This window comes from Sus scrofa, chromosome 14, assembly GCF_054392235.1.
Source record: "Sus scrofa isolate SSC_HxYL_T2T_F1_AM1 chromosome 14, Sscrofa_HxYL_maternal_Yorkshire_Landrace_v2.0, whole genome shotgun sequence".
NCBI lineage: Eukaryota > Metazoa > Chordata > Mammalia > Artiodactyla > Suidae > Sus > Sus scrofa.
Window position 1 is genome coordinate 77,076,155 of NC_139396.1, and position 20,764 is coordinate 77,096,918.

A 20,764-nucleotide genomic window follows, 5' to 3' on the forward strand; every position below is an offset into this window, starting at 1 on the left:
ATCAGCACTTTTACATGTATCTGCCATGCCTCTTAACTTGGGATGAAATTCTTCATCAGCTGCTATTCTCATTTTCCTATGTTACCCAAAGTGATTGTTTTTGTTGTGGTAATATATACATGACAGGAAATTGACCATTTTAGGAAGTTCCCATTGTGGCTCAGTAGGTTACGAACCAGGCATGGTTATCATGAGGATGTGGGTTCATTACCTGGCTTCATGTAATGGGTTAAGGATCTGACATTGCCACAAGCTGTGATGTAGGGTGCAGATATGGTTTGGATCTGGTGTTGCTGTGGCTGTGGCATAGGCCCGCAGCTGTAGCTCTGACTTGACCCCTAGCCTGGGAACTTCCATACCCTGTGGGTGAGGCCTTAAAAAGAAAAAAGCAGAAAAAAAAAACCCCAAATTAAAACTGTTTTAACTATTTTTAAGTATACAGCTCAGTGGCATTAAGTACATTCATAATGTTGCACAACCATGATCACTATTCATTTCCAGAACTTTGCATCATCTCAAACAGAAGCCTCACACCCATTAAACAATAATGTCCCATCCTCCCCCTGCACACCGCCCCCCCCAGAAATCTCTATTCTACATTCTTTCTCTATGTACTTGCCTATTCTATGTTCCTCATATAGGAGGAGTCCTAAGTATTTGTCTTTTTGTGTCTGGCTTATTTCACTTAGCATAACGTTCTCAAGGTTCACCCACGTTGTAGCAGGTGTCAGAATTTCATTTCTTTTTAAGGTTGAAAAATATCCCATTCAAATATACCACATTTAGTTAATCCAGTCATCTGTTGATGGCCCCAAGGGTTTTTAAACAACTAGCTATTTCATTTCCAAGATCTCTAAATTGAAAAAATATGGAATAACCTTTCATGTATGTGATCCCTTCTTTTAAATGTTTGAAGACACTAATTATCTTTCAAATGATTCCTGCCCTATTTGCTCTGTTACCTTCATGTTCTCCCAAGTCAGTCAGTCCCTTCATTTTCTCTCTTCCATGGTGTCAGCTTGCCCCACGTATGTGTTAATTTTATATTATGCGCTCATCTTCCCAAATGATACTCAGTAGAATGTCTGTTGCCTTTATTTGTACATCCTTTTGGGAGGAGGGGGTGAGGATCCAGGGAAATATCACAGATGTACATCTTGGCCAATTTCGAGTGGGAATGGGGGAGAAGCAGGGTGTGTTAGCCACCCTCACAACTCCAACCTAGAGCCAGAGCCCCCTCCCCTCCTCCTAATGCCCCCAGGCCAGAAGAGGGACAGGCAAGGACCCAAGTGATGGGGTTACCTTTGCTTCAGCCCTCCAACTAATCAGCTTGGCTGTTGTCCCAGGTCCTCCTCTTGTGATGGTTTCTTCCAACTCCATACCCACATCTGTAAAATGGATATGAAAACAGAAAGAATGGGGATTCCTGGTGGCTCAGTAGGTTAAGGATCCACTGTTGTCACCACTGTGGCTCTGGCTTCTGCAGTGGCTCATGTCCTATGCCTGGCCCACGAACTTCTGCATGTCACAGGTGTGGCCCAAAAATATAGAAAATAGAAAGAATGACTTCATAGAATAACATTAAAATGTTATCCTCTTTTCTTCAACATTTCCATTAGAAAGAATATTTTCTGACAGTATCAAGGATGAATAATTCTTTTAAAGAAACTACATTGTACATTTGGATGTGAGACTGTGTGTGTGTGACTTCAAGTAATGCCATGTAAAAAAGAACTGCAGATTTTAAGTTATGTTTTAAATGTTCCATTATTTGAAAATTAGGCATTAAAATATTTCCACAGTGCTAGGGACTGAGGGGTCACATTGCTACTTAAGTTAACAATAAAATGATGATCCATTCTCCTTAGGTAAAAATAATTCTCTTAGGAATTCCCACTGTGGTGCAAGGAGATCAGTGGCATCTCTGCAACGCAGGATTCAGGTTCAATCCCAAGCCTGGCACAGTGAGTTAAAAAGAAAAAAAAATCTCTTAAGACAGTGTAAAAAGCTAACACTTGATACTTAAAAATATATGTAGAACACTAGTCCAATATAACTATCATATGAGTTATCTAATAACTATAACTTAAAAATAGAACCTATGTCTTTAATAAAGAACTTTTTTGTGGATGAAGATTTAATCCTAAGCAAGAAAAGACAGGCAGAAAAGACAAACATGACACTTCTAAACCTCATATATGGTCTCATGAAAAATTCAAGTAAATGATGATGGAGTAGAAGGCTTCATATCAACAGGTTTTGAATACTATCGTCCTTTTTTTTTTTTTTTTTTGCTTTTTAGGGCTGCACTAGTGGCATATGGAGGTTCCCAGGCTAGGGGTCTAATCGGAGCTACAGCTGCTGGCCTATGCCACAGCCACAGCAACACACAGGATCCAAGCTGCATCTGTCACCTACACCACAGCTTACAGCAACACCAGGTCCTTAACCCACTAAGCAAGGCCGGGGATTGAACCTTCAACCTCATGATTAGTTTCCACTGTGCCACAATGGTAACTCCATGTCTTCCTATTTTAAATGACCATAATTTGAGGATGAATAAAATGTGGCAAGCCATCATAAAGTCCCAGCTGCTTGTAAACCTGCCCTCAGGAAAGCAGGGATTCCTCAGCTCCCAGGCTCTCTGATCAGGCTCAGCTCAGTACCAGCAATGACATAATCAGATTTTGTTCAAATTCTCTTTCATATTTTCCCTTTTTATTTTTAGGTGAAGAAATGTTTGCTCCAAAGATCCCAAGTTTATTTGTCTGACTCTTAAGACACACACACACACACACACACACACACGAATTTTTTTAAATGAAAAAAGATTATGTCATTCTAAAGAGGCTCATTCAACCCATCCTTTATTATAGGTTGGGTAAAAAGAACTGTATAATCTGGTAAAAAGAATAGTTACTGGAACCTGTAACCCAAACTGAAGGAAACATGATCAACAGTTCATGCTGCAAACCCTCTACCAGTAGTGAAGCAAACTACTCTCTACCTTCCTAGTAAGGTTTGAAAAGTCAGTGATTTAACTCTATATACCACATCCAGTAATAGATGGCTGTTTTGTATAATCTATAACCACAATGCTCACATCCGCAGTTATACAATACGTAGGGTTCAAAGTCAAACATAACATATTGCTTAAGCATAGCAAGAAGTGAGCCATTAGTACATATTTTCCAAATTCCTCCCTTTGACTGCCTTCCACATCAGCTGGGATATAGAGCACTGCACTCAGACCCTAGGTATGGGCACCTTTCTTAGTCAGCTTCTCCAAACAGATAATCACGAGGGCCAATCTTCATGTCCATTTGACAAATACCTGTCAACTGACTGTTTTGAATTAGCCTCCTGGCGCAGGGCTGAGCATCTAGTTAGGACCCACACAGACCCTGCCCTTGTCTTCATGAAGGTTACAGTTTGGTGTCATTTGAAAAGTTGTGTCATGAAGCTTACTTTTGTGATTCTTACAAACCAAAATATGGTTCTAGTTCTAGCCCTTGTCTTATGTGATGCAGCTGGATCTTCTGAGGAAGCATCATTGAAATTAAAGGGAAAGTGCCTGAAGATAGCAAGGCGTCAGTATTAGCACATCTTATTTGTTATTTCATTTTACTCTTGCAGCAGTCTTATAGGGCTTAAAGTAGGCAGGTATGATTGCCCTCACTTTACAGATGAGTACACATAAAGGGAGGTTATATGTGACGTGGTCATGGTCATAAAAGTTACTGGATGGTGGGAAAAGGGCCTACAACCTTGGTTTTCTGCCACGCAGGCTACCAGTGAGCAACATGGCAATGCTTTGCACCTTTGGAGCAAAAACTCCTTTGTATTTCCTCCAAAGCATCCATCTTTGCCTGGAAAAAAATTCTAGTGCATCACATACCAATGAAAATATAGCATCATGAGAATCAGTGTTCCTTGAAAGCCTTTTTAGTCAGTTGTCTCTTCAAATTCCTATCTCAAGGCAACTTTTCCAGAGACTTCCCAGATTTTGAACCTCTGAACTTAAGGCTGTTTCCTTGAGCTGGTAGTAAACCTTCAAGAACAGAAAAGGACATAGAGATGCCCAGAAGTTTACCTCGGTTGGAAAGATCATAATCTTCAGAAAAAGATTTTGTTGTACATACTTACCTGTCCCCATCCGGTCTTTCTCCCTAGCCAGTGGAGATCTTCCGTGTCATCACCATTGTAGTATTACTTACAGTTATTTCATATGTAAGGTAGCCATATTAACATACATTTAAATAAAAATATACCTACACTCTTGCAAGCATATTAGACTCCTTTCATGTGTCTATGTTTTCTGTCCAGATCTTATCCATATATGTACAAATGTCACATACAGTTTTTTTGTTTGTTTGTTTTTGGGTTTTTTTTTTTTTTTTTTTGTCTTTTTGCCATTTCTTGGGCCGCTCTCTCGGCATATGGAGGTTCCCAGGCTAGGGGTCCAATCGGAGCTGTAGCCACCAGCCCACACCAGAGCCACAGCAATGTGGGATCCGAGCCGCGTCTGCAACTTACACCACAGCTCATGGCAACACCAGATCCTTAACCCACTGAGCAAAGCCAGGGATCGAACCTGCAACCTCATGGTCCCTAGTTGGATTTGTTAACCACTGCGCCATGACGGGAACTCCCACATACAGTTTTTAAGTATAGTTCAGCTTTTTTTTTTTTTTTTTCTTTTTTTGTCTGCTCTTGCAGCACGTGGAAGTTCCCAGGCTGGGGAGTGAACCCACTCCACCACAGAGACAACACAGGATCCTTACACCCTTCTATGGCAGGAATTCCATGGTTCAGCCTTTTTTTTTTTTTTTTTTTTTTTGTCTTTTTAAGGCCAGACTCTCGTTCCCAGGCTAGGGATCAAATCAGAGCTTCAGCTGCTGGCCTACATCACAGCCACAGCAATGCAGGATTAGAGCTGCCTCTGCAACCTATACCATAGCTAATGGCAATGCCAGATCCTTAACCCACTGAGCAGGCCAGGGATTGAACCTGCGTCCTCATGGATGTTAGCAGATTTGTTTCTGCTGAGCCATGATGGGAACTACCTTTTTTTTTTAATGTGTATGTAAATAATGATACCCTAACTGACTTAAACACTCATTTTATTCACTTAAAAGATTTAGGATTGTTCTAAAGGAAGGAATGCAAAAACCATTGCTCTATATTTGAACCTACAACTGAAGAGTGAAATCTTTTTTTTTTTTTTTTTTTTTTGGTCTTTTTGTCTTTTTAGGGCCGCACTTGTGGCATATGGAGGTTCTCAGGCTAGGGGTCTAATCGGAGCTGTAGCTACTGGCCTACACCAGAGCCGAAGCAACACCAGATCCGAGCTGGGTCTGTGACCTACATACACCACAGCTCACGGCAACACTGGTCCTTAACCCACTGAGCAAGGCCAGGGATCGAACCCACAACCTCATGGTTCCTAATTGGATTCATTTCCACTGTGCCACAATGGGAACTCCACGGAGAATGAAATTTTTGTAAGAAATTCTTTCCTTTCTGGGTTAGAAAGGGTGAAAGAGAAATGTGAACCAGTTTTGCATTTAGACATGGGACATATCTGAGGTGGGATTATATGTACAAGAGAACAAGAATAAAAAAATCCTTGAGGAAGAAAGGGAATAAGTGACTCATTAAAAGTGTTTCTAGGGAGTTCCCATCGTGGCTCAGTGGTAATGAACCCAACTAGTATCTGTGAGGATGCTGGTTCAATCCCCAGCCTTGCTTAGTGGGTTGAGGATTCGGGGTTACTGTGAGCTGTGGTGTAGGTCATAGCATGGCTCGGATCTGTCGTTTCTATGGCTGTGGTGTAGGCTGGCAGCTGCAGCTCCCATTCGACCCCTAGCCTGGGAACCTCCATATGCTGCAGATGCGGCTCTAAAAAGCAGAAAAAAAAAAGTAATTCTACATTTTTTAAAAAAGGAAAGATTGGAGTTCCCATCATGGCTCAGTGCTAAATGAACCTGACTAGTATCCATGAGGATTTGGGTTCCATCCCTGGCCTCGCTCAGTGGTTTAAGGATCCACCATTGCCATGAGCTGTGGTGTAGGTTGCAGACATGTCTTGGATCCCATGTTGCTGTGGCTGTGGTGTGGGCTGGCAGCTGTAGCTCCAATTTGACCCCTAGCCTGGGAACCTCCATATGCCCCAGTTGAGGCCCAAAAAAAAAAAAACAACTGAAAAGGCCAAAAAAAAAAAGGAAAGATTGCTTTAAATACTCTCTTACAATAGATAATCTTATAAAAATGACAAATATGGCAGAGCATATTATTATTTTCATCAGAAAATGTATTTTGGGTTTTTTTTGGGCAATGCCCATGGCATGTAGAAGTTCCCTGGCCAGGGATTGAACCTGTGCTACAGCAATGACGTGAACCACAGCAGTGACAACACCAGATCCTTAACCTGCTGAGCCACCAGGAAACTCCAGAATATGTACTTTTGAATATTTCTCATCTTGTAATAAATGTACCTATGTAGCTCCGTGATAGAAAATAGCCATTTTAACAGGAAAAAAAAGTCATCTTTGACATGAAAGGACACCAGAATGCAGGACGACTTTTTCACAATCGATCTTCATCCCCTGAGGATTCTCTCTCATTTTAGTTGATCATTCTCTCTTTCAAGGAGCTTAGATAAGAAGTTTCCACTGTAGTGCAGTGGGTTTCGAATCCAACTGCAGGGAGTTCCTGTTGTGGCTCAGTGGTAACAAATCCGAATAGTGTCCATGAAGATGCGAGTTCAATCCCTTAACTTGCTCAGCGGGTTAAGGATCTCACGTTCCTGTGGCTGTGGTGTAGGCCGGCAGCTACAGCTCTGATTTGACCCCTAGTCTGGGAACTTCCATATGCAGAGGGTGCAGCCAGAAAAAGGAGGAGGAGGAGGAGAAGGGAGAGGAGGATGGAGAGGGGGTAGGGGGGTTGGGGGAGGGAGAGGAGAAGAAGAGGAAGCAGCAGCAGTAGCAGCTTAGATAAGTTGTAAATTTGAGAAGTAGTTAGTATGGCCCTGGCAAAGCATAGGTCCTGAATCTTCCAAGTCTAAAACCTCTCTATAAAATGTCTATCCTGGCACATAAGGGAAGTCTCCTTGAGATGTAGATTCTATGTTCATTCACTATATGTAACTCACCCCCTCACCATAGTCTCAAGTGTGTGAGATTTTAGACTTGCTCCTCAAAAAAACCAAGTGTGATTCCACACTGAAGCTCTTCACACACAGCCCTTCAGGCCACTCAGAATCACACCTGGTCAAACCAGGAATTGGGTGGTTGACTGGGATTTGCTTCTCAAAGCAGCATCAGCAGGGCCTGGGAGCCTGTTAGAAATTGCTGACCTCCTGAATCTGCCCTTTGAAAAGGTTCCTGAGTCTGAGAGTCTGAGAAGCACTAGTTCCCACATCTTAAGATTTACCAATCTGGCAGGTGCTTCTCCTCTCTGGTAACTTTGTATAAGTACCTCCCAGGTTTCATGGAAAGATTCTTCCTATGGAATGAAGACAAAGGAGTGAGGGATTGCTGGAAGACTGGTACAATCTCCTGCTGGTCTGTATTTATGGCAAATTAAAAATAGGGGGCCAAGGAATTCCAGCTGTGGCTCAGCAGGTTACGAACCTGACTAGTATCTTAATTCCTGGCCTCACTTGGTGGGTTAAGGATCCTCTGTTGCTGCAAGCTGTGGCATAGGTTGCAGAGGTAGCTCAAATATTGTGTTGTGGTGGCTGTGGCATTGGCCAGAAGCTGCAGCTCTGATTCAACCCCTAGCCCAGAAACTTCCATATGCTGCAGGTGTGGCTCTAAAAAGAAAAAAAAAATGGGGGGGCAAATAGTCACCTGATTCGACAACAAACAGCAAAGTAATAACTCCTAATGTAATAATAACTCAGAATTTCTAGGCAATGGGTATTAATCGTCTAACAGTCTGGAGATGACTATTCCCAATTACAGATTTGTCTTGAATTTGCATATTTGCCTTGTGGTTTAAGTTTTTGTTGGGCAAGTGACACAGATGGCTCATTTCCAGGAGTGGACATCTGAACACTTCTGCCCACTGTGTCTTGGGATGGGAGTTGCCAAGGAAAAAAAAAAAAACACACAAAAGCACTGGCTAGAACAATGCATTACTCACATGGAGGAGACAGAGCAAGATCAGCTTTAGCAGTGGCCCCGTGACCTGAGGGTGTCCCCTGTCAGCAGAGGCAGGGCAGCTGGCTCTCGTGCACCCCTCTTGAGCTGCACCAGAAGGACCCCATCCCCCCAATAAAGGACAGAGCAGGAGGGTTGGCCTGGTGCCATATGACACACACGCTTCGTCAGAACAAAAGAGTACATGTTGAGTCTGAAACGAAGAATGATGTTCTCATACAAGGTGACAGGCCAGGCATGGGCCATGAGGAATTGATATCTTTGGAAGGACATGTTCCAGGCCTATGGCCTATTCTTCCTCGGGACCAGGGGTGTGGTGGGGATGGGTTGGAAAACTGTAGGCAGGAGATGCTTCTCCCAACAGGATTAGTTTTAGTAACCTTCCACCTTAGATTCACTTTGTATAAAACTATTCCATTTCTCAGTAACCTGAATTGAGGAGGTTCACAAACAGAGGTAAATGCCATTTCCCTCATTACACTGACCTAGGGCAGCTATTCCTGCTTCTCTTCATTATGTGGACCCAGGAACCCCAGCCTTTAGAGACACTTCTTAGGTGATAATAAGATAATGCTGTGAATGATTGCCTGAGGCTATGCTGTGAGCCTCACGGTGGCACCAACAAGTGAAAGGAGTGATCTGTTTCATTTATGTCATGCACATCATTCCTAGACCCAGGGTTAGGTTTTGGTTTTGATCTTTCTTCCACTAGGCAGCTGAGCTTGAACAGTGCACACTATTCCTTGGCATTATGAAATATCTTTATAGAATTTCCAGTGAACAGGATCCCAATGTCCCTGAGCTGCTGCTAGTAAGGTGGACCAATCATGGTCTAGCCGTGTGGCTATGTAACCATGGTGACACTTAGTATATGTGGTCAGGGAAAAGAAAAACAAACTGACAATTGTAAATCTTACCTTTAGATGTTACAAATTTTGTCAGATGGCTGCTTCCTTTTCACACTCTTCAGGGACTCTCGGGATAATGTGTTTTGTGATGTGCACTACTTTGCTGAAAGTATCTTTCATCGAACAGAAATCATTCATTGTGTTGCAATAAAATGTATCAGTTAGGTTTATGTTTTGAAGTTGTGTTTAATGATTCTTTTTTCCACCTCTTTGTTCCAAAGATGTTCCCCGTATCATTTTCTAGTAACTTTAGAGATTTGCCTTTCAAATTTAGATATTTAAGGAGTTCCCACTGGGGTGCAGTGGGTTAAGAACCCAACTGCAGCAGCTTGAGTCACTGCAGAGGCCAAAATTGGATCCCTGGCCCTGGTGCAGTAGGTTAAAGTATCCCGCATAGGTCGAAACTGCTGCTCAGGTTCAATCCCTGGCCTGGGAACTTCCATGTGCCGCAGGTGTGGCCATAAAATTTAAAAAAATTTTTAGATATTTAGTCCATCCAGAGCCCTTTTGTATGGTGCCATGTAGAAATAATTTAACTTTCTTCATATAGTAAATTGTTTTTTTCCAACTCATGCTGTAGTAAGTAATCTCTCCTTTTTCCACTGATCCGTGCTACTATTTTTACATATTCTTGGTTCCCATCTATATCCAAATCTATCTCAAAGCTCTTTCTTCTGCCTCATCTGTTCTTTGGCTACTATCACCCACTTAAAAAAATTTTTTTTTTTTTGTCTTTTTCTAGAGGGCCGCACACGCAGCATATGGAGGTTCCCAGGCTAGGGATCTAATCAGAGCTGTTGCTGCTGGCCTATGCCACAGCACAGCCACACCAGATCCAAGCCACGTCTGCGACCTACACCACAGCTGGTGTCAACACTGGATCCTTAACCCACTGAGCAAGGCCGGGGATCAAACTCGCAACCTCATGGTTCCTAGTCGGATTTGTTAACCACTGAGCCACGACGGGAACTCCCTTTTTTTTTTTAAATTGTATTTTTTTTATTAATTCAACAAGTATTTATTTATTTATTTTATATAATGATTTTTTTTTCCATTATAGCTGGCTTACCATGTTCTGTCAATTTTCTGCTGTTACACATACATGTATAGATTTAAATAGCTTTTAGGTGTGTCTTAATATCTGAAAGGGAATTTTCTTCCTCTTTTCCTTTCTGTTTAAAGATTAGCAATTATTTATGGACCTCTATTTATCTATATAAAATTTAAAACAAGTCTCTCAAATTTCTCAAGAAAAATCCAGCCAGAATTTTGTTCAGGATAGCATTGAATTTAGAGATTAATTTGGAGATAATTGATATTTTTGTAATATGAAGATATTCCATCCAAAATCCTAGGCTATTTTTCTCTTTTTTTCTTCAGACAATAGGCTATTTGATTATACATCCCTCATCTCTTTCCTTCCCATAGAGTGTTGGTTAAGACCTCAAAATACTGTGTTAAACAGTAGCAATGATATTGCACATTTTTTACTATCTTGAAGATATCTTAGGATGTCTTACGATACATTAAGTACGTTTGCATTAAGTACGTTTGCAGTATTTTTTTTTTTTTATGGAGAACTCATAATATATTCTCTTGTTCTATCCATTGGCAAGGTCTGGTTACAATAACACTTGGAAACCAGTGAGCATACCAAATGCCCATATCCCATTTTTTTTTAAATTACTCAATGAATTTTATTACGTTTATAGCTGTACAACGATCATCACAACCCAATTTTATAGTGTTTCCATCCCAAACCCCAAGCCCATCCCCCCACCCCCCAACCTGTCTCCTTTGGAAATCATTACATTTTTCAAAGTCTGTGAGTCAGTATCTGCTCTGCAAAGAGGTTCATTGTGTCCTTTTTTTAGATTCCACATGTAAGTGATAGCATTTGATGTTGGTGTCTCACTGTCTGACTAACTTCACTTAGCATGATAATTTCCAGGTCCATCCATGTTGCCGTTTGCAGTATTTTTGGAATATACACTCTATTGGATAAAGGATGTTCCCATCTATTATGGATTTGCTAAGAGTTTTTTTCCCCTTAATCGTAGCTTTTAAGTTTAATTTTTTTTCTGCATCCTTTGATGATTAAATAGATTTTCCTTTTCCAATCTGTTGATATAATGAATTGTATTAACTGATCATTTAGTGTTACTCCACTCTTACATTCTTGGTATATACTCAACTTGGTCATCTTCTTTATATGCTGCTGGATTCAGTTTGCTAACATGTGGTTTGAGATGTTTGACCTCTTATTTAAGAGTGATACTTCCTGTCATTTTCCTTCCTCAAACTATCTTTGTCTGGTTTCACTATTAAGCTTATACTAGTCTAACAGAATGAACTGAGGATTATTTCCTCTGTTTTTATTTTCCAGAGGAGGTTTTAAAAGTTTTAAAAGATCTATTCCTTTCACGTTTGATTAGAATTTTCCTTTTTTTCTTCTTTCTTTTTTTTTTTTTTTTTGGCCACGCCAGTGGCATGCAGAAGTTCCTGAACCAGGAATTGAACCTGAGCCATAGCAGTGAAAACACCAAATCCTTAATCGCTAGGCCACCAGGAACTTCCAGAATTTGCTTTGAAATTGGCCAGATGCAGATGTTATTCTTTTCTTTAAAAAATAAACATGGAAATGTATAACATATATATGTGTGTGTATGTTTACTGATATACTTCTAAAAAAGTGCAAAAGACTTAAATTTATACCTGGATTTCACAAAGTAATTTCACTATGTAATCACTATACTGATCCGGAATTAGAACATTACCTGATCACCCCTTTCCAATTTACTTGCTATTATTCTCTTTTTAAATGCCTCTTTTAGACATTGATGTTATTATTTAAAATATATGCAGAATATATTTATATTGATTTGTACTTACTGATTTTCATACTCATCATCCATTCTTACATTCACACTTTCATTTTTGGAAATCTTTTTTTTCTTTTGAAAGTATATGGTCTATGGTCTTTTTAGTATCTGTTATAGAAAATCTCTCTGGCTTTAGTTAATATGAAAATGTTTTCATTTTGCCCTCATTTAAAAAAAAATTTTTTTTGGAGTTCCTCTTGTGGCTCAGTGGAAACGAATCCCACTAGGTTTCCATGAGGGTATGTGTTCGATACCTGGACGTGCTCATTGGTTCGGGGATCCAGTGTTGCGGTGAGCTGTGGTGCAGGTCACAAACGAGGCTCAGATTGTACACTGCTGTGGCTGTGGCATAGGCCGACAGCCGTAGCTCCAATTCAACCCCTAGCCTGGGAACTTCCATGTGCCATGCTTACAGCCCTAAAAAGCAAAAAAAAAATATATTATATATATATATATATAATACATATATATATACGTTAATTATAGTGGATTTACAATGTTCTATCAACTTCTGCTCTACAGCAAAGTGATCCAGTTATACATACATTACATTCTTTTTCTCATATTCTATCATGTTCTATTACAAGTGATTGGATATAGTTCTCTGTGCTATATAGTAGGACCTCATTACTTACCCACTCTAATTGTAATAGTTTGCATCTACGAACCCCAAACTCCTCCATCCCACTCCCTCCCCCTTCCCCTCCCCCTTGGCAATCACAGGTATGTTCTCTATGTCCATGATTTTGTTTCTGTTCCGTAGATAGGTTCATTTGTGCCATATGTTAGATTCCAGATATGTGATATCATATGGTATTTGTCTTTCTCTTTCTGACTTGCTTCACTTTTAGTATGAGAGTCTCTAGTTCCATCCGTGTTGCTGCAAATGGCATTATTTTGTTCTTTTGTATGGCTGAGTGGTATTCTATCATGGGTATGTACCACATCTTCTTAATCCATTCATCTGTCAGTGGACATTGAGGTTGTTTCCATGTCTTGGCTATTGTGAATAGTGTTGCAATGAACGTAGGGGTGCATGTATCTTTTTGAATGAAAGATTTTGAAGACTCCTGGGTTATATGCCCAGGAGTCTGATTGCTGGATCATATGGTACTTCTATATTTAGTTTTCTGAGGAACATCCATACTGTTTTCCATAGCGATTGTATCAATTTATATCCCCACCAACAGTGTAGGAGGGTTCCCTTTTCCCCACATCCTCTCCAGCATTTGTCATTTGTAGACTTGTTAATGATGGCCATTCTGACCTGTGTGTGGTGGTACCTCGTTGTAGTTTTGATTTGCATTTCTCTAATAGTGATGTTGGAGCATTTTTTCATGTGCCTGTTGGCCATCTGTATGTCTTCTTTGGAGAAATGTCTGTTCAGGTCTTCTGCTCATTTTTCATTTGGGTTGTTTGGTTTTTTTTGCTGTTGAGTTGTGTAAGTTGTTTGTATATTTTAGAGACTAAGCCCTTGTCAGTTGCATCATTTAGAACTATTTTCTTCCATTCTGAATGTTGCCTTTTTTTTTTTATGGTTTCCTTTGCTGTGCAAAAGCTTGTCAGTTTGATTAGGTCCCATTGGTTTATTTTTGTATTTATTTCTATTGCCTTGGGAGACTGACATTAGAAAACATTTGTACGTTTGATGTCAGAGAATGTTTTGCCTATGTTCTCTTCTAGAAGTTTTATGGTGTCTTGTCTTATGTTTAAGTCTTTAAGGTAGTTTGAGTTTATTTTTGTGCATGGTGTGAGGGGGTGTTCTAGTTTCATTGATTTACATGCAGCTGTCAGGTTTTCCCAGCACCATTTGCAAAAGAGACCTTTTTCCATTTTATATTCTTGTCTCCTTTGTCAAGGATTAATTGGCCATAGGTGTCTGGGTTTATTTCTGCATTTTGCCCACATTTTTGAAAGATAGGTTTGATGGTACGTAACTCTTGGTTGGCATTTATCTTTTCTCACACTTTGAAGTTGTTTATTCTATTGTCATCCCATTTACATCCTTGCTTTGAGAAGTCTGCAGTATATTTAATTTATTTGTTATTATTTTTTTATGGCCACGCCTGCAGCATATGGAAGTTCCCAGGCCAGGGACTGAATCACAGCCACAGTTGTGATCTTGCCACAGCTGCAGCAATGCTGAATCCTTTAACCCATTGTGCCCCGCCAGGGATCAAATGTGTACCTCCACATTGACCTGAGCCACTGTAGTTGGATTCTTAACTCACTGTGCCACGGCAGGAAATCTTGCAGTATATTTAATTGTCATTCCTTCAGAAGTGATCTGCCTTTTCTCTATGGCTTCTTTATAGATTTTTTTTTTCTTTGACTTTCTGTTCTGCAATTTCACCAATATGGGTTTCTTTTTATTCATCCTGCTTGAGAATCACTGTGATTCTTAAATTTGTGGATAGATGACTTTTATCATTTCTAGAAGATTCTTGTTGATTGCCTTTCTTTCATTTTCTCTTGTCTCTCCTCTAGGGATTTTCATTCAGTATCTGTTGGACCTCCTCATTGTAGATTTCATATCTCTTACCTTTTTTTTCATTTCGGGTTTCTCCATATTCTGGTTCCTATGCTGAAATCTGGGTCATTTTTTCAGAATTATTTTCCAGTTAACTAATTCTCTTGCCTGCATCTAGTTTACTTTTCAGTCTATCTCAAAATACAGATTGAAATATCCATGATTATATTTTTCATTTTTTAATGTTAATTTTTGTTCTTTTTTACATCAACTTTGATGGTCCCTTGGTGTTTCTTCACTTCTAAATGCTGGTCTTCATTTAGCATGACCGTGTTTTAACCATGTCTTTCATAGTTATTTTATGTTCAGAATCTGATAAATCCCATACAGGCATCACTCATTTTATTGTGCTTTTCTTTAGCGTGCTTTGCAGATATTTCATTTTTTACAAATTGAAGGTTCATGGCAACCCAATACCAAGCCATTCTATCAGTGCCATTTTTCCAACAGCATTTGCTCACGCTGTGTTCCTGTGTCATGTTTTGGTAATTTTTACAGTACTTCAAGCTTTTTCAGTATTATTCTATTTTCTCTGGTGATCTGTGATCAGAGATCTTTCATGTCACTACTATGACTTGCTGAAGGTTCAGAGGACGGTTAGTATTTTTTAGCAATAAAGTAATTAATGTATATAGTTTTTAAAGACAGCGTGCTACTGCACTTCTGTATAGTATAATGTAAACACAACTAGAGTAGAGTGTAAACACAACTGACATGCACTGGGAAACCAAGAGAAAAAAAAACCGTGTGATTTGCTTTATTGCAGTATTCACTTTACTGTGGTGGTCTGGAACTGAACTCACAGTATCTCTGAGGTATGACTGTAGTTGGACTCCTCAGAGGCCTAAATCTGTTATTTGCTGTTTCTGCTGACTTTTACTGAACAGATAATTCCTGTGTGCTTGGTGATTTTTTTCAAAATTGTGAGTTTATATTTAACCGAAGTTAACCCGTGGGCATCCAGAGTGCCTAAACTGGAGTTATTTTCCTCCAAGAGAGGGATTGAGTTTGTTTCCACAAAGACCAGACCATAGAGCCAATGTGAAATCACTTTAGTCTGATTTGAGGGTCTTGGTTAAATGAGGAGCCTTGGATTGGACCACTTCCTCATGCAAAGAGCTGTAGGCTAAGCCTAATAATCCCAGTAACATTATCTACAGTTGCTCTACGGAAAGCACAACTTTCCTTTCTTTTCTACTCATCATCAGCTTTCAACTCACTAGTCCTTTTTGGGGGGAGGCGGGGGCTGCACCTGTGGCATGCGGAACTCCTGGGCCAGGGATGGAACCTATGCCACAGCTGTAACCAGAGCCAGTGGTGACAACACCAGATCCTTAACCCACTGAGCCATGAGGCACCTCCTCACTAGCCCCTGCCCCCCTCGTTTATGGCTGCACCCATGGCATTTGGAAGTTCTCAGGCCAAGGATTGAATCCAAGCTGCAGCTGTGCCCTGTGCCACAGCTTCAGCAACGCTGGGTCCTTAACCCACTGCATTGGGCTGGGATCGAACCCACACCTCTGCAGTGACCTGAGCCACTGCAGTTGGATTCTTAACCCACTGCGCCACAGCGGGAACACCCTCACTTAGCCCTTTTAATATTTTTGTTTTCCTCGGTTCCTGGTTTGTGGACTGAAATATCTTCCTCACCGTATAAGTTTAGAACTGCTGCTTCTTCCTCAGAGTAAGACCTCGTTTTGTTTTGATCATATCAGAGCTCTCCAACCTGAAGAGCTGCTTTGAAGAGAGGCTACTTTCCTTTCCTCTGGAGAAGCTGGGGGCGGGGGATAGGAGTCGGGGGATGGAGGGGATGGGCAGATTCATAGGGAAGTGGCACTAAGGAAAGTTAATCAAGACCCTGAAAATAGAGGCACGGTATAGGGTACATGCATAGAAAAATCTCAAAGTGGAGCAAAGCAAATGTACCTCCACTGATTATAACCTAGTCTCTGCTAAGCCTCCTGCTGAGCCACAAAGAAGCGGGTTTGAGAGAAAGTTGAGATGATGAGGCTTCAGCAGCTTTTGCAGTGCTCATTCCCAGGGGGAGCTGCTGTCCTCCACCAGGTAAAAAACACTAGTGATTGTTTTTGCTACTGTTTATGTTCATGTGCCCAACATGAGAGGAAAATGAAGCCAAGGGTAATCACTAATGATATTTGATCTTTTGTTTCAGATGTCTTTTGTTGTGATGAAGATGCATACAAGATGAGTGCAAATGACAATCCTATCCCAGACCACAAACCCAGGTTGGAAGAATTTACAGAGATTGATGCTCTGGCCATCGCTGGAGAAACTGACTTAATGAACGGAAGGGCCTAGCAGTTGACAAGTTTATTTAGGATTGTTGAAATATACCAAGGCTTATGTTTTACAGATCCTCTTTAGCCACTTATTCTGTTGCAATGATCCCTGCTAACGTCAAATCCTCCCGGGCATTAGCAGAGCTGCCACCACCACGTGTTTTGGTTTTATAACAAGGTCAGGGAAACTAAAATATCTGTGCCATTTAAGGCTTTTATTGAGGAACTAGGCTGTCTGCTCACAACTCTTTTTCCCCCTTCATGTCAGCAGTATTCAATGAGTTCTGTTGAGTCCTTATCGTAATAATAATAGCTGACATAAACAGATCCTCCAAGAAACCTGAGTATTGGCTCAATCAAGTCAGGATTGAAAAACTTAAAAATCATTGCTCCTTTGATGCTTAAACTCCCCTACTCCCTGACCCTCTCCTAAATATTCTGGCAACTGCCCACTTTCATCTATACGGTTCAGACAAAAGCATTCACGTTTATACAGATCTGGTGGTTCTGGAATGAGTACCTGGCTCAAGCAGTTTCTGAGAATGTGGCATTGGGACCAAGAGATAAAGTCATTAATCACTGGATAACAAACTATACAAAATTATACTTATGTTGTGAGTCTATATTTTACTTCTTGAGTCTCAACCAGCAATTATATAGTGCTTGCCCTCAGTACTCTCCTGGTACCTGGACACCAGAAAGGTCATTCATGGGTCGCTTTCCCTCTTTGTCTCTGGTAAATTGTTTTGGTTAAACTCAACAGGAACCATGATTTTGTCCTCAGCCAGGGCCATTGTATCATCGTAACTGCTCACAAGGTTCTTTTTGTCACTGAGGATTGTAGGACATTTATGAATAATCCCACAATAATTAGTTCCCTTCATCTAAACACCAGCTATTGTTTTAGTTTGGATCTTTGAGTCATAAAATTTTTCTTGCTATTTTTTTCTCAATGTACCCTATATTCCTATTTCCTGAGCATTATCATCTGTGGTCTAGTCTGTTTCAAAAAGTGGTAAACTATGGCTGCTGATAGCTTCATTCATTGAATTTGCAATTTATAACTACTTTCCAGTTCACACCATGAAACGTGGGAATGTGGGATAATGGGTCATTTACTGAGTTGCTCATATCGATGCTTATACTGAAAATGGGGAGGGATAATTCTAAAATATGTTGGAAAAGATCTTTTTGTTGGTTGATTGCAAAAAGCTTGGCATAGCTCTCTGTTTTTTAGGAGCACTGAAAGTCAGGATTGAAAAACTCTTAAAAATCATTGCTCCTTTGATGCTTAAACTCCCCTAGAATATCTCTGCTAAGTGTGTGTCCACCATCTCCTTAACTCTAGTGCAAGGGAAGTAACTACTTTATAGATAACTCTATATCAAGGAAACTAACAAGCAAGAACACATCAGTAGGTTTCTATTTTAAATGATTATGAATTGAATGTTACTTTTCAGGACAGTTCAGAGATTGTTCAGCTGTTACTCAAAAAATATAAATCAGGAGTTCCTGTTGTGGCTCAGTGGGTTAAAGACCCGATGCTGTCTCTGTGAGGACACGGGTTCAATACCCGGCCTCGTTCAGTGTGTTAAGGATCCAGCATTGCTGCAAGTATGGTGTAGGCTGTAGCTGTAGCTCCAATCAACCCTTGGCCTGGGAACTTCCATATGCTGCAGGTGTGCCCCCCACCAAAAAAATCAGAGTTATGCTTTTATGTAGATACAAAATGAGGAAACACAGGTGGCATTTAAGTACCTTGTGCAGCAGGCTGAGGTGCAAAGAATACCAAGCTAATTCTGGTCTGAAGCACCGGTTGCTGCACAGGTAAGTGTGCAGGATGATGTGTGAAGTCTAAATTGTAGGGTGCTCCCCAAAGCTACCTGAGGGAGGTCCTGACTCTTCATTTTCTTCCCTAACCTTGACAGTGCAGCAGATGCTTTTCTTGTCTTTGACTTCGTTCTTAGGTTTGCCAGAAGACTTAAAATCCCTCCCTCTGGCTCACAATTTTGGTCAGAAGATTGAATCAATAATCATTAATATTTAATAAGATAACTGGACACAATTACATATCTTTTTTTTTTCTCTTAAAAGCATGTGAGGCAGACGGAGTGAAGAGAGATCATTACAAGTTAACAAATCTGAGGGAGTTCCCATCATGGTGCAGTGGAAATGAGCCTGAGTGGGAACCAGAGGTTGAGAGTGTGATCCCTGGCCTCACTCAGTGGGTTGGGGATCCAGCGTTGCTGTGAGCTGTGGTGTAGGTCGAAGGCGCAGCTCAGATCCCATGGTGCTGTGGCTGTGGGCTACAGCTCCAATTAGACTCCTAGCCTGGGAACCGCCAGGTGCTGTGGGTACAGCCCTAAAAAAAGACAATCCCCCCAATTTGATGTTTCATTTTTGTTTTAATCTGCATGGTTAGAATGACTTCTGGCTGATATATAGACTTTTTCATTTGTAACATAAACCTCAGGATAGTAAGTTTACTAGAAAATGACTTCACTGGGGAGAAAAGAAGGAATAGGTGGAACACAGTGGATTTTAGGGCAGTGAAACTATTCTGTATGATACTCTAAGGATGGATACTTGTCATTATACATTTGTCAAAACGCATAGAATGTAGAACACCGAGAGTAAACCCTAATATAAACTCTGGACTTCAGGTGATATTGCAATGTCAGTGATGGTTCATTAGTTGAAGCACATGTACCACTCTCTGTGTTGGAGGAGGCTGATGATGGGGGAGGCTGTGCATGTGGTGGACAGGGGTATATGAGAACTCTATTTTCTGCCCATTTTCTCTGTACCCACGGCATGTAGAAGCTTCCAGGTCAGAGATCAAACCCGAGCCACATCAGTGACAACTCTGAGCCAAGTCCTTAACCACTAGACCACCAGGGAACTCCTCTGCCCACTTTTGCTGTGAACCTAAAACTACTCTCAAAAAATAAAGTCTTTTAAAAAATGATTTCACAAAGCCTGCAGGTATAAACAAAAGTATTTGCATAAGCGCAACTATTAATTTCCAAAATATTGTTTTCTTATTAGAAAACTTAGAGTCATTTTTGATAAATTTTTACCCAAGGCCATTAAAAAACTACAGTGCAGGCATTTACTTCTTTGGTAAATTATTTTTTGCAGTGAAGAATCACTGTAATTTAGTTGTATGATGAATCCAAGAATGTCTGAAAAAAGTGTCACAGACTAGGTGCATCAGATTTGAAGACATTTTTTAAAGCAGAACCTGAAAACTTGGGGGAAAGAGTCCCTCAAGTAATTGCAATCTCTGAGATAAGTGGATATTTTCTCTGGGTTTTCAGATGGTTTTTTAACCTGGTGGCAGCTGCCAGCTGGTGAAAATAGGTAGTATTTTCTAAGAAATTGCTGGTTGATTTTATTGTATAGCATAATGGAAAGTGAATCCCTGGAATGATGGAAGAAAGGAGGGGCATGAATGACTTATTTCATTCTTGGGGGACTGGAAGGGTCCCAAGAATGCAAATTTAGTATGGTGGCTCAGCCTGCTTCTGTGAGTGACTGTGGACAATTGTCACAAACAGTAAGAATTCTGCTGGGATTCCAGTCCTAAGAGGTATTAGGTAAGGGGGATTTACAGAGCCTTGCAGAGCAGGTGTTATGTTCATCTTTTTTTCCCAGAAAAGAGCACAGGATTTTTATGTAATATTCTCAGTGCAACATGGTTGTCCTGCTTAAGTAGGAGAAGATCCTTGAGAAATGTGTATCTATGAGAGATTATTGAAAATAAATAAGCTGCAAGGATACATTGCAGAGCATAGGGAATAGAGCCAATATATTATAATAACTATAAATGGAGTGTCATCTATTTAAAAAAAATGGAATCACTATGTTGTATATCTGAAACTAATACAATATTGTAAATCAACTCTACCTTAATAAAAACAAAGAACAACAACAACAAGTCCCTAAGCAGAATAAAGGAAATAATACAAAATGGAAA

The 20,764-nt window shown here is 40.4% G+C and overlaps 1 long non-coding RNA gene across 1 annotated transcript in view; it reads left to right on the forward strand.

The window, feature by feature from the left end:
- Positions 1–20,764, forward strand: part of LOC146396793 (uncharacterized) — a 41,312-nt gene extending 20,548 nt beyond the window's left edge. The window contains exon 4 of the long non-coding RNA XR_014827834.1: positions 16,659–20,764. This is a non-coding gene — a long non-coding RNA (uncharacterized LOC146396793). The remainder of the gene's footprint in view (positions 1–16,658) is intronic.